We start from the raw sequence: 14,725 nt of genomic DNA on the forward strand, positions 1-14,725 counted from the left end.
TACTCAACACGTCTCCAGAGGCAAGGGAAATAAAGCAAGAATGAACCATTGGGACCTCATCAAAATAAAAAGCTTCTACACAGCGAAGGAAACAATCAGCAAAACTAAAAGGCAACCGACAGAATGGGAGAAGATATTTGCAAACAACATATCAGATAAAGAGTTAGTATCCAAAATCTATAAAGAACTTACCAAACTCAACACCCAAAAAACAAATAATCCACTGAAGAAATGGGCAAAAGACATGAATAGACACTTCTCCAAAGAAGACATCCAGATGGCCAACCGACACATGAAAAAATGCTCAACATCACTCATCATCAGGGAAATACAAATCAAAACCACAAGGAGATACCACCTTAGACCTGTCAGAATGGCTAACATTAACAACTCAAGCAACAACAGATGTTGGCGAGGATGCAGAGAAAGAGGATCTCTTTTGCACTGCTGGTGGGAATGCAAGCTGGTGCAGCCACTCTGGAAAACCGTATGGAGGTTCCTCAAATAATTAAAAATAGAACTACCCTATGACCCAGCAATTGCACTACTAGGTATTCATCCACGGGATATAGGTGTGCTGTTTCGAAGGGACACATGCACCCCATGTTTATAGCAGCACTATCCACAATAGCCAAAGTATGAAAAGAGCCCAAATGTCCATCAATGGATTAATGGATAAAGAAGATGTGGTGTATATATATATATATATACACACACACACACACACAAGAGTATTACTTGGCAATCAAAAATAATGAAATCTTCCCATTTGCAACTATGTGGATGGAACTAGAGGGTATTATGCTAAGTGAAATTACTCAGAGAAAGACGAATATCATATGACGTCACTAATATGGACTTTAAGACACAGAACACATGAACATAAGGAAAGCAAAAATAATATAAAAACAGGGAGGGGGACAAAACATAAGAGACTCTTAAATATGGAGAACAAACAGAGGGTTACTGGAGGGGTTGTGGGAGGGGGGATGGGCTAAATGGGTAAGAGGCATTAAGGAATCTACTCTTGAAATCATTGTTGCACTATATGCTAACTAATTTGGATGTAAATTAAAAAAATAAAATTAAAAAAAATTTTAAAAGCTTCCAATCCCAACCTTGCCATTTACTAATGCTATGGTTTGGGCAAGTTTGTAAACAAAAGAAAGCTAATATCAGGGAGTGGCTTTAAAAGTTTTTTGAGAAATAACAAGTGTTGGTGAGGATGTGGATAAAAGGGAATGCTTCTGCACTGTTGGTGAGAATGTAAACTGGTACATCCACTCTGGTAAACAATATGGAGGTTCCTCAAAAAATTAAAAATACAACTACCATATGATCTAGTAATTGCACTCCTGGACGTTTATCCAAAAAGAACAAAAACACTAATTGAAAAGATTTATACACCCCTACATTCAATGCAGCATTATTAACAATAGTTTAGATAAGGAAGTAACCCACCGATAGATGAATGAATAAAGAAGATACCATATACACACACACACACACACACACACACACACACCACACACACACACAAACACACCACACACACACACACACACACACACACACGAATATTATATAGCCATAAAAAAGGATGAACTGTTGCCATTTGTGACAATATGAACAGACCTAGATGGTATTGCACTAAGTGAAATAAGTCAGAGAAAGACAAATACCATAAGATTTCACTTATATGTAGAATGTGAAAAACAAATGAACAAACAAATAGAAACAAACTCATAAATATAGAGAACAAACTAGTGGTTGCCAGAGGGGAGGTGGGTAGGGGAATAGGCAAAATAGGTAAAGGGGACTGAGAGGAACAAACTTCCAGTTATAAAATAAGTAAGTCATGGGAATGAAAAGTATAGCATAGGGAATATTGTCAATAAAATTGTAATAACTTTGGGGGCACCTGGGTGGCTCAGTCGGTTAAGCGTCCAACTCAAGTTTTTTGGCTCAGGTCATGACCTCATGGTTCGTGCAATTGAGCCCCATGTGGGGTTCTGCACTGATAGCACAGAGCCTGCTTGAGATTCTCTCTCTCTCCCCCTCTCTCTCTCTCTGCCCCTCCCCTGTTTGTGCACTATCTCTCTCAAAATAAATAAATAAACTTAAAAAAATAATGAAGACAATTGTTTATTATATATTTTTAAATTTTTTATTAAACTTACTTGAATAATATGAAAACACCCAGGCTACCATAGTGTTGTCCTGGGGGGTCAATAAAAAAATTCCATACATACCTTTCTTAAGAATCCTTGGCTACACCTCCAAATACAAGAATGGAATAAGAGCAAACAGAGACAGTAAAGGAAACTATTAGCCCCCAGTAAGCACAGAAGTCACTAGGAAAAGAATGCTTGCAAATTTCTTTAGGGGTCAAATGACTACAGTTCATTGGACCAGGCAGATTCCCATAACGACAAGCATTTCCTTAGGAGGGGAAAGTGGAAGAGGCAAATTATGAAGACAGTCTTGTGATGGCTGGGGTGGAAATGTCAGCAGGCAGAGGGGGAAGATTGGTTGGTGGTCAGCAGCCTTTGTTCATCTACATTTAATTCAACCCAACTGCTCTTTATTCAATATTTTTTTAGTGTCAGGATGATGTTAAACTCTGAGAAAGACACAAAGGTGAAAAAAGTAAAACAATGCCTAACTTCAGCAAGTTTACATCTAGTGGTATATTTCACCAGAAGAAAATAAGCAAACATGTGGCACAGGGGAATACCTTGAGTCTGAATCTTCTCTCCACCTCTCACTCCACACCTGGTCCAAGTTGTAGACTCTCTTCAGACCTCAGTAAGAATAATGTAATTAATATTTGCCTCGGAAGATGGTGAATACTGAAAAGGAGGAAAATGTCTATAATGTCTGACACAGAAAGAAGAGTCCCATCATAAATCAATATTTTTTTTTTTTACCCAACAAAAAGAGACAAATCTCTTATACCCCCAGTCATCCAACTCTTCATTTCAAACTAGACCTTGTCTCAAATGACTAGAAAGGGAGGTCACAGCAGAGTGTTAAGAGAAGAATTTTTGGTTTCAGAGATTGTAGGAGCCCAGGTTCAAAGAGTATAAAGACTACTGAGTGGGGACAGTAGTTCAAGAATGGACTTTGGGGGGCGCCTGGGTGGCGCAGTCGGTTAAGCCTCCGACTTCAGCCAGGTCACGATCTCGCGGTCCGTGAGTTCGAGCCCCGCGTCGGGCTCTGGGCTGATGGCTCAGAGCCTGGAGCCTGTTTCCGATTCTGTGTCTCCCTCTCTCTCTGCCCCTCCCCCGTTCATGCTCTGTCTCTCTCTGTCCCAAAAATAAATAAAACGTTGAAAAAAAAAAATTAAAAAAAAAAAGAATGGACTTTGGGGGGCACCTGGGTGGCTCAGCCGGTTGGGCATCCAATGTAAGCTCAGGTCATGATCTCATGGTTTGTGTGTTCGAGCCCCACATCGGGCTCTGTGCTGACAGCTCAGAGCCTGGAGCCTGCTTCGGATTCCGTGTCTCCTTCTCTCTCTGCCCCTCCTCCACTTGTGCTCTGTCTCTGTGTCTCAAAAATAAATAAATGTAAAAAAAAATTTTTTTTAATGGACTTTGGAACCTTTCCACATTATTATGTTATCCATCTGCTCCCAACCTATCCCCAAAGATGGAGGTGCTGAGATCCAAACTATACATTGCTGACACAAAGCTGCTTACAACTTTAAAAAGTGCAAACCATTTCTAATCTATCTGCATAGACCTTCCCGACTCCCTCACCTGCCTAAAATGTGATACCTAGCACTTCTGGGCCCAAAACAGGTTGAGAAAACAACAAAACCCTAAGCCTGGAGGCATATAATTTATTCATTGATTCAACAAATATTTATTCAGCCCCTACTGTGTGCTCTGGAACATTTTCTTCTCCCTGCATTCCTGGGGCTGCCTCTCTCTATTCTACCCTTGCTGACCCTGCAAACCTCTAGTTTATAATCTATTTACTGTTCCTTAGCCAATATCTCACCTCCTGACATGCGGGTCTACCATCCCTTTCTTCCACAATAGAATATTGTTCTATTACACTCCTGTCCCCCAGGCTTTACTTCTTTCTTCCTGGCTTAATTCAAAGCTCTTAATCCCTTCATTATTCAGCTCCTCTTGGTTCTCTGCCTGCTCTCAACTCACCCATACCACAGCCCCTGAAAAGAGCAAATGGGGCTGTAATTCATTTGCTTGTGATGAGCCAACCCGTGAGCAATCTAACTCAACAAATTCTGTAAAAGTAATAATAGTAACAATAATAGCCAGGACTTAAGACTGAGATTAGGGACAGGTTACAGTCATTAGTAATGACTAAGTCCAAGAACTAACTGTGGGAGTGAGTACATGAGGTAGGGTAGGGGCAAGGTCATTGGAGAAGGGGAATCTAAAGAAAACCAAGATAATGAGAAAATAACTTATGAGGATAAAACAATCATCAAGAAGTATGGCAGAAGTAGTGCAGGACAGAGGGATCTGGAGCTAAAATTTTAAGGAACGAGGGTGTGTGTTAGAAGAAGGAGGTAATAGAAGACTACAGGTAGGGTATAGCCTGATGACTTGAGAGTCAGAATTGGTTAGGAGCTCTGAGGGGTAAGGGGAATGTTCTGGAAGCAGTAATAAGGATAACCCCCTGTCTTAGTTCATTCACTCTGCTGTAACAAACTACCATTGACGTGGTGGCTTATAAACAACATTTATTTCTCATTGGAAATCCAAGATCAAGGCACTAGCAGATTCTGTGTCTGGTGAGAACTAGTTTCCTGGTCCATGGATGGCTATCTTCTCCTTTGTCCTTATGAGCCAGAAGGGGCAAGGGAGCTCTCCAGAATCTCTTTAATAAGGGCACTAATCTCATTCATAAGGGCTTCGCCCTTATGACCTAACCACCTATCAGGGCCCCACCTCCTAAGAACATCACATTGGGGGCTAGGTTTCAACATTTGAATTTGGAGAGAGACAAAAACATTCAGTCTGCAGCACCCACCCTGCTTGTGGGCCCATGATATGAGGAGTGTGGGAGAAAAAAAAGCCATCAGGAAAGGAACCAGTGTTTTCAAGAGAGCCAGGTCACCACTGTAGCAAGAAGCTGAAGAGAGTATCCAAGAAGTGAGGTAGAGGGAGGATGCCATGAAGTCACTGTGGAAGGGTTTCAGAAGTTGGGGAGCAGTGAGACATGGCATCAGAAAAGGAGCATAGGAGGCCACGTGGAGATCAGAGTCCAAAGAATGAGAGATGACCTGGGGGACCAAAGCTGACATTAAGGGGAGAGAGGCATGATGGGATTAGCACAGGCCCCCAGGGCCAATAGCAGTGGCAAAGCTGTACATATTAGGGGCCAAGAGTGAGGGTTTGCCAGGAACACTCAGAGTTCTTGCCCAGTGCAAATTCATAATCTGTTAGGGGAGACCCATACATACTGACAGAAAAATGCACCCCAGATTACTTCTGGAATTCAAAGACTATGGAAGCCCATCAGAAGGCCACTCAACTCAGAGAAGGCCAAGGAAAATGAGATGGGGGGTGGGGGGGTGGGGTGGAGAATGGAAAGACAATCCCATAAAACTACCACCACCACAAGAAAATAATTGAGATGCTCCTCCTATGGCAATGAGTGTACTGCACTTGATCTTAGCCAAAAGGCCAAGAAGTGGTGCAATGAGACTTTGTATAAACGGACCACAAGTTTAAAATGTAGTGCAATATTTTAGATTCACACTATTTGAATAGTCTTTGATCTTACAGATTGAAATTTACTGCTTTTGGCTAGAGAACTCTGCAAGATTACACAGCAAAGGGTGAATATAATATTATCTTTAATGTAAGTTGTAAAATTCTACATAGATGGAAGTTAGAGATTTTCTGAGGGTAAAAAGTAGGAAACATTTTAAAATTAAAAGTCTAATATATTCATCCCTATCTTTTTATTACTTAAGATGTCTGAAATTACCTCCAGTATCTGGGGTGATGGGAACAGGGGAAAAATTAAATTGATGGAACATTCCCTGACTCCCACATCTAAACTAGCCATACTCCTTTTATGTCAACATTTGTTGAATGCTCAGATGTATCTTATGTAACCCTCATAACCCAAAGATGATAATTTCCATTTTACTGACAAAAAATCTAATGCTTAGAAAGATAAAAACACTTGCCAGCGTCCCACAGTGAAGAGCTAAAGGAAATTCACAATTCTGTTAAAACAACTGTACTTACCTTACACCATGATACAGTCACATTTTTAAGTTTTTAAGCTATTTGTGTTGTCGATACTAGTCACTGATTCACTTACCTCTTTCAGTAGTTTCAAGGAAGAACTCCAGTCGATTAGACCAGAAAAGCTTTTTACATAAAGTTGGATAAAATATAATGGGAAGAATCTTTCAGGAATTCTGATTACAGGCTAGTTTAGCAAAGCGAAGTACAACTGTGTTCAGTAGAAGAAAAATACTGGAGACAGGCTGACAAGTTTGGCCAGCCAGAAAACCCTAATGGGAACACGTGTTATCACACCATGACTAGAGAGCTGATGTTGAAAATTGGCTTAGTCTGCATAGCATCCTCATTTAAAAAACAAACAAATAAAAAAGACATCAGTCGACCCATAGAGATGGCCTACTATTCAAATGTAGAGCACTGGGACACCTGGATGGCTCAGTCCATTGAGTGTCTTGACTTCAGCTCCTGGGATCAAGCCCTCAGTCTGGCTCCATACTGAGTGTGATGCCTGCTTAAGATTCTTTCTCAATTTGTCTCTCTTTCCCCACCCTTCTCCCCTGCTCGTGTGTGCATTCTCTCTCTCTCTCTCTCTCTCTGAAAAAAAATGTAGAGGATTTACTCATGTTAGATCTATGAGAACATGTTTTACAAACACAAAAAAGTTCAATCAGGAGTGATGAGACAACCATATATCAGTCTCCATCAACATTTATGGAATTCAGATAAAAAATCTGCAGAGCCCTAATGCAGGTCAGATAAACCCCAGGATTTTGTGAGACACACTTTAAACACCTAAATCAATTAAAAACTATTAGTATTCCTTTGCATGGCTATCCTACGTATTATTTAAATAATCCCCTACATGTGGGGAGTTTGGTTAGTTCTATTTTTCCCCAATGAAAATAACACTGTAATTAATACCCTTGTATGTATATTTTGGCATAATTCGTTGTTTCCTTAGAAAAAATTCCTAGAAATGCTGGGTCAAAGCACAGATGTATTTTTGAACTTTTTGGTAGACATTGCCAAAATGCCCTCCACATATTCAAATACTGGGTTGAGATTTCTAGCTCAGTGAAAGGAATAAAAGGAAGGGATTAGCTTAGGGATCCTGGGTTTTAACCCTAGCTTCACCACTTGTTAGCTGTGTGGCCTTGGGCAAGTTACTTAACCATTCTGTGTCTCTGTTTCCTTACCTATAAATTGGGTATAATCAGTTCTCACCTCATAAAGTTGCTGTTAAGAATTAAATAAACTAGGGGCGCCTGAGTGGCTCAGTCGGTTAAGCGTCCGACTTCGGCTCAGGTCATGATCTCACGGTCCGTGAGTTCGAGCCCCGCGTTGGGCTCTGTGCTCACAGCTCAGAGCCAGGAGCCTGCTTCGGATTCTGTGTCTCTGTCTCTCTCTGACCCTCCCCCATTCATGCTCTGTCTCTCTCTGTCTCAAAAATAAATAAACGTTAAAAAAAAAAGAATTAAATAAACTAATGTGTATAAAGCTCTTAAAACAGAGACTGACTTATAGTATGCCTTACATAAGTGTTCACTATCATAATTACTCCTGGTTCTTAGACATTGGGATTTCAAAAGCCAATTTAAAAAAAAAAAGAATTTAAGGCAATCAATATGAGTTTGACTTTTTTTTTACTTTACCAAAATAAAAACATTTTTTAAAAACCCAGTACATAAGCAATATTTCATAGAAAAAATATATCTTAATAACACTAAAAATTTAGGGAGAATACAGTATCAAAATAAATGACTTTTATTAATATATTTAGCTTTAACAAAGATTTTGTACATTATATTTATTTTTCTCATTTCTCTATGGAGCAGTGAACATGCTATTTGTTTACTGCTTGAGAACAAATGGACAGTCATATTTTCTAGAACTCTTACATTTCTATTTTTTACTCATTAATAGTTAAAAGTTTTTAATTTTTAGGGAAAAATAATCATAGAATTATTGACAGTAGCTTTTGTGAATTATGTGAACAAAAGATAATAGGATCCTACGGTCAGCTTACTGGCTTTACAAGATGCAAATAACAGAGGAAAAGGAAACATTCTTTTAGATGGCTCTGAAAGAAAATAAAAGTGAAGCTTTTGGCCAAGAAACTTGACATCCCTACTTTTATTCTGATAGAGAAGTGCCTATAAAGCTGTTGAAGTGGAAATAAAATTCCTGAGTGCCTAAGGGCCACATCATTTATGGGGGAGCCAGGATTGGAATTAATTCCCAGCAAGACCCAAAAAGGAACACAAAAACCATGTGAACTGCACTAATGGCAAAGAAATTGATCAATGTGCAATTGTCTCCATCTTAAAAACCATTTGTTTGGGATGAATAATGAATGCTATTGCATTATTTGTTGACCAGTTTTCTAAGTCATTTGTTAATTGTCAGGCACACATTGAACAAATATCTAATTATAATCACTAGCATTTGATGAGAATTCACCAGGTGCCTTGCACTGTGTGTTGCATTCCCTCATTTCATCGTGACAGCCATTCTCTAAGGGAGTATTGCTCTAACTTCCTTTTTGAAGGTGACAAACTGACATAGAGAAGCTAAATCAAAGCCTTGCTCTAACGTTACACAGATGGAACCAGAACACAAACCTAGTCTAGCTGACACCAGAGGTCTCACTCTTAACCAGGGTGTCACATTACCATTCCAGACCTATTTTATCTCTTTGATTTGATTTGATTTTAATCTGGTATTTTATCATTTTTAAATGTTAAGGAGAAAATACAGTGTTTCTACCTAACAAGAAAAGAAAACACAGACTATCATCATTAGGAAGTATCCTGGATTAGACCTGAACTAAAAGGAATCTTCCATCCCAGGCTAGGTTCCCTATTTACTCTGTTGACCTTAGTAGATTCCAGCTTTAGCTTTCTAATCTCTTTTTTTGAAATGAGTGATATCTAAAGTTCTGTCAGCCAAGGAATTTTTAGGGGTAAAGATTCAATTGATTTCTTCTTTCCTTAAATTGAAAATTGGCTCTTGGGGTGCCTGGGTGGCTCAGTCAGTTGAGTGTCCGACTTCAGCTCAGGTCATGATCTCACGGTCTGTGAGTTTGAGCTCCGCGTCGGGCTCTGTGCTGACAGCTCAGAGCCTGGAGCCTGCTTCGGATTCTGTGTCTCCCTCTCTCTCTCCCCCTTCCCCGCTCATGCTCTGTCTCTCTCTGTCAAAAATAAATAAACATTAAAAAAGATTTTCAATTGAAAATTGGCTCTAGTTAACAATTTAGGTGGGGCATATGGTGGGAAAGGAAGACAACACTAAGAATCTTAAGAATTATTTTGGAAGATTACTTAGTATTTAGTATTTTTAAAAGCTTCCCTTTTTTTTTAAGTTTATTTATTTATTTTGAGGGAGACTGACAGCCCAAAAGCGGGAGAGGGACAGAGAGAGTCCCAAGCAGATTCCATGCTGTCGGCACAGAGCCTGACTTGGGGCTTAAATCACGAACCATGAGATCATGACCTGAGCTGAAATCAAGAGTTGAACGCTTAACTGATTAAGCCACCCAGGTGCCCCTATTATTTAGTATTACTTAGAAGACCATTTCTTTTATTAGTTATACATCTAGGAAGATCTTAACAATTACAGGCACACATAAAGAAGAAATTTGTCTATGAACTATGGTACTGAAAACTCTCAAGGACTATGAAGGCTCTGAGATTGTATCTTACTTGTAAATTAACCAGTAAGCCTACCACAGTTTTATGCATGCTGGTAAAAGACATGAGACTCCTGAGTCAGACACAAAGTATATTATTACTCATATCAATGCCAGTAGCCAGAGTATCAGCACTCTCTTACACTGGTTCCCAGAGTCTCAATCCCCACAAGGTGACATGAAAGGGCCCAGATAACATCTGCACATGCACTGGTTTGCATTACAGGAGAGGAACGCTGAATCTTTTACAATAGGCAGCAAATAAGCCTGTTCCTTTTCTCCAGAAGGAGACAGGACCTCTATTCTCCAAGACCATTCACTATACAAACATCCTTGAAAGGATAGTCTAGAACGAATACAGTCAGTGCATCTGCTCACAAGATAGGCAGAAATTTGAGAGGCCCGTGGAAAATGTCTCCCAACACTGACCATTCTGCTTGTTAGAAGAATACATGTTTGAAAACTGTATCTTACTTAGAGCCATAGATTCTTATAAATGTTATAGTGGTGACGAATTATTCACCAGGATCTTGGATTATTCCTTTTCAAAAAAGTCAGTTGTGCCACTATGCCTGTCATATTTTCTACATATCCTAATGAGTCAATACAGATTTTTTTAAGTTTATTTATTGCTTTTGAGAGAGAGAGGGACCACATGTGCATGGGGGAGGGGCAGAGAGAGAATCCCAAGCAGACTCCACGCTGTCAGCACAGAGTCTGACATGGGGTTCAATCCCACAAACCCCAAGAGCATAACCTGAGCCAAGACCAAGAGTTGGACACCTAACTGACTGAGCCATCCAGGTGCCCCCAATACAGATTTTAATAATAAAATTTTCACACAATATAAAATGTGGTGTGGAAACTCACCCAGAGCATCCCAAAGTCAACATGCTGTAAATACACAACATGAGCATTTACACTAAGACTGCTGATTATAATATTCTAGAGCAAAATCATTTCAGTAAACAGCTATGAGGTGTTTATTTTAAAGTCTGAATCTTAAAGCCTCGATTGGATGATACTGAATCCCCATTTACTCATTATCTCTTGTGAGAGATAAATTGAAAGGAGGAGAGTTCTCTCTTAGGGACAGTTTTCTTATAAGAATACAAAATTTTGAGCTACTTTCCTTCTGATCCGTCAATACTGTCCTCACTCCTAAAATTACACTAGTTCCTTCTTCCCAATGGCTCACAGGATTCTGAGTCTCACAGAACCACCTTTTAATAATTAAAAGCTAATATAATGAGATTCAGAGATCTGTGTTCAGAAAATGCCTTGTTAAGTATGCACTGTTAAGTATTTAACAGTGATGCTGAGTAGCAGCAAGTTACAAAAATTAAACTTAAAAGCAAACCATTCTGTTCCTCATATCCATGAGTTTATAGTTATAGTTTATCCATGCAAGCCATTTTCATTGCCTTTCCCCTATTTCCTTGAATGTTACTCTATTTATGTTACAGTTTCCCCATTTACTCCCACAAGCCAGTTCCATGCACCATTCATAAAACGAAACAGTAGCAAAGATCTGCTGCTTCAAAATGAGGACATATATCCTTTTCCCCAAATTTATTTCACCCAAGTATAAACACCCACTGACAAAAAGATGTGGAAAATATGGTGTGATTGAGAACTGCATCTCATATATTGGGTTTTTTTTAAATAATATTTGTGTAGCAGAGTGTTATATATCTGTGTTTCTGTGGCTTTGGAAACACAACACTAGCAAATGTAATATATAATTTTGTCTCCTAATTTCAATAAAGCTTGCTTTGGCAAATGTCTAGAAATAAACTCAAAATGTGATTGAAAGCCAATTTTTGTTGTTTTTAAAAAAATGTAACATTCAACCAAATCAGAGGTTGGTTTCAAAAGAAATGTCACTCTCCTTTGAATGGCATAACACACACACACACACACACACACACACACACACACACACAAATACACACGCCCTGGAGAATACTTAACAAGAGCTCAGCTCTAAAATTAAAGAATCTATAGAAAATACAATGATGCACCTGAAAATTATTTTCATTCTCTCCTTTGTGTGAAATTCAATCACATAGAAAGCAAACAAATGGAGAAAACAATGAAAATGGCACATGGGATTTTTTTCAATTACTATAAACTGCACTCTCTAACACAAAAAGACCACTTATGCAGCAATTGCATCTAATGATGTACATTGTTCTCCTGTCAGGCTATTTCTGATTTTAAAAATGCTGTTTCTTGGGACCTCATAACACTAAATCCAGTATTAACTCCTTTATAATAAGAAACTAACTCTTCCCAGAAATGCAAACTTAATATTGCTTTTATCATGATGTGTCAAAAAAAAAAAAAAGCCCACAAAAAAAGAAACCTTGAAACTTTGACAATACGAAGAAAGACACAATATGGTATTTATATCTTTCTAGAAATATTTCATTGAGTCTACTGTGACCATTCTAAGGCAGCAAAAATGACAAGTATGAAATTTCATTACTTTAACTTAGTTCTAACGTATTGCTTTAGAATTAAAAAAAAAAAAAAGCTACTCTAATATATAAATGCAGCCCTTATAAAAATACCAAAACATACATTTAACAGATTAATCTTCTAGAAAATTAAAATACACAAAATTCCCTTCAAAAGCAATCTCTTATATTTATAAGAAGACTCAAGAACAATTAAAATTTTCCTCCAGAAAACAAAAAAACTAATTTAACACATCTCCTCATAACACATATCCAGGAGAATGATACCAAGAGGCTGTCTTAATTAAAAAATATTTTTATTGATATTAATATATAATTATCTCTCTAGAACCACATTATGTGAAAGAATATATGTTAATTAATGTTAATTAGTATACATTTCTCTCTATATATAACTACACCATGGGAAAGGACTGCAACCTCAAATTGAACTGGAGGATATTATATGAGGAATCTCATGCACATGCCCTCAGAAGAACAGAACTTAAGAACTGAGACACTGATTTCCCACAAACAGCTGATTTACAGAAGATGGGACTTATCTCCTCATTAGTGAACATCCAACAAGAATCTCTCCCCATCCTCCAGCCAATGAACTTACCGCCTGGACTCTGGCTAGACTTTCCCATCTTTGGATTCCTTGTTCACAAGTCCACCCCAAACCCTTATAGCTCCCTACAGCATGAATTTCCCAAATTGCAATTCCTCCACTATTCCCAAATAAACTCAATTTCTGGTCCTTTGAGCTTGCCTCAGTTTACCTCTTTCTTTAGGCTGACATATGTGTCACATATATGTCACTTTCCAAACCTATGTCATTTGGGCTTGAATTGATAAGACATACAAGATGTAAATGACTTACTGCAGATGCCCTCCTCCTCACAGATAGATTCAATTGCTTTAATGGGGAACAATCCCTTGAGCCAGAAGAAATTTAAACATCCATGACAGCTGTGGTGACATTTCAAGCTCTTCTGCCACATTCAAAACAGACTCTACCACCCACCTGCTCTCATGCCTCAAAACGGTGATACCTATTGGTGAAAGCCTTGGAGTTCTACTCACACACACCTGAGACGATGGGACAACCAGGTGACAGATCTCACCACCTGCCAGTCCTCTTTCTGGAGACAATGTAGTATGGTGGAAAGAGCACTGGGCTTTGGAGTCAGACAAACCTGGAATCCAAACTATTTGCTCCCCACATTGAGCCTTGGGCTAGTGGCTTTATAACTCTGAGTTTTAGGTGTCCTCAACCAGCCTTCAGGGTTGTAGTGAAGATTAGATAGCACATGTAGAGCTTCAGGAAGAATGCATGACAGTGATAGGTAGGCATGAGGGAGCCCTCCTGGTGGGGGAAGTAGGACAGGTTCCAAAATTTTGAAGGAGTTAAAGTATTTGTGAGATGTATGAAAACTTGGTCTTGGGCAAATCCTGAACATCACTATCAAGGATGGGAATTGTTTTGTTCATGCATTCCTTTATCCACTGCATACACATTTATTGAGCTTCTTATCTAGGGTAGTAAGGGAGACAGACTCATGCATTACTCATTATTAAGGCACAGGTGCTATGACATAGGTTAGCTGAAGGAAGGGTTGGACATGGCAGTCAGTAAGGTCCTCAAAACAAAAGGGGACCTTCCAGGTCAAGTCACATATAGTCAGAGAGGATTTAGTAGAAGAACATTGCAGGGGAGTTTCAGGGCCACCGACGGTTCATACCTGTCTTTCTAGGAGTCTGTAGTGGGGAGCAATTGCACACCTTCTAGTGACCAGCAGGGTGGTTTCTCCGTCGCCACTGTGGCAGGGACTCACAAGGGAAGAGGTTATGAGTACATTCAGGCCACAAGGAGTTCCAGGCTTCCTTCCAGATCACTGGACCTTCACAAAGTGAATGGACTTCACTACCACCAATTCGAGAGAGCGGTTTAGTTACAAAGGAGAACCTGTGAGGCATAGAGAAGGTTTTCAGCTATTATATCCTTCCAGATGGGATGAGAGGATCAGATGCATTGTATACTTGATAATACAAATAACCAATCAAAAGTTTCAAATATAAATTAGAGTGGATTGATGAATAATGAAGTGACAGCTGCTTCTGCTTCTCTGATTCTATACATTCCTGATTGTGTTGATGATGACAATGATGATGATTATAAAAATAATAACAGCAGCTACCATATTCTGGATGTTTCTTATGTACCAGGCAATGATTTGAGATAGACAATTGTTACGCCCATTTACAAATGAGCAAACTGAGAAACTGAAAGATTAAGTTAATTAGCTAAAGGCTACACAAATAGGAAGTGATGG

General features: G+C 39.0%; 1 long non-coding RNA gene across 1 annotated transcript; it reads right to left on the bottom strand.

The window, feature by feature from the left end:
• Positions 1-2,204: 2,204 nt before the first annotated feature.
• On the bottom strand, positions 2,205-14,408 carry LOC123590407. The gene is made up of 3 exons (XR_006708750.1): positions 14,135-14,408; positions 2,738-2,852; positions 2,205-2,623 (listed from the first exon to the last, which is right to left on the bottom strand). It is a non-coding gene; the product is annotated as an uncharacterized LOC123590407 (long non-coding RNA).
• Between the last annotated feature and the right edge of the window lie 317 nt (positions 14,409-14,725).

Source organism: Leopardus geoffroyi, chromosome B4 (assembly GCF_018350155.1).
Source record: "Leopardus geoffroyi isolate Oge1 chromosome B4, O.geoffroyi_Oge1_pat1.0, whole genome shotgun sequence".
Classification (NCBI taxonomy): domain Eukaryota; kingdom Metazoa; phylum Chordata; class Mammalia; order Carnivora; family Felidae; genus Leopardus; species Leopardus geoffroyi.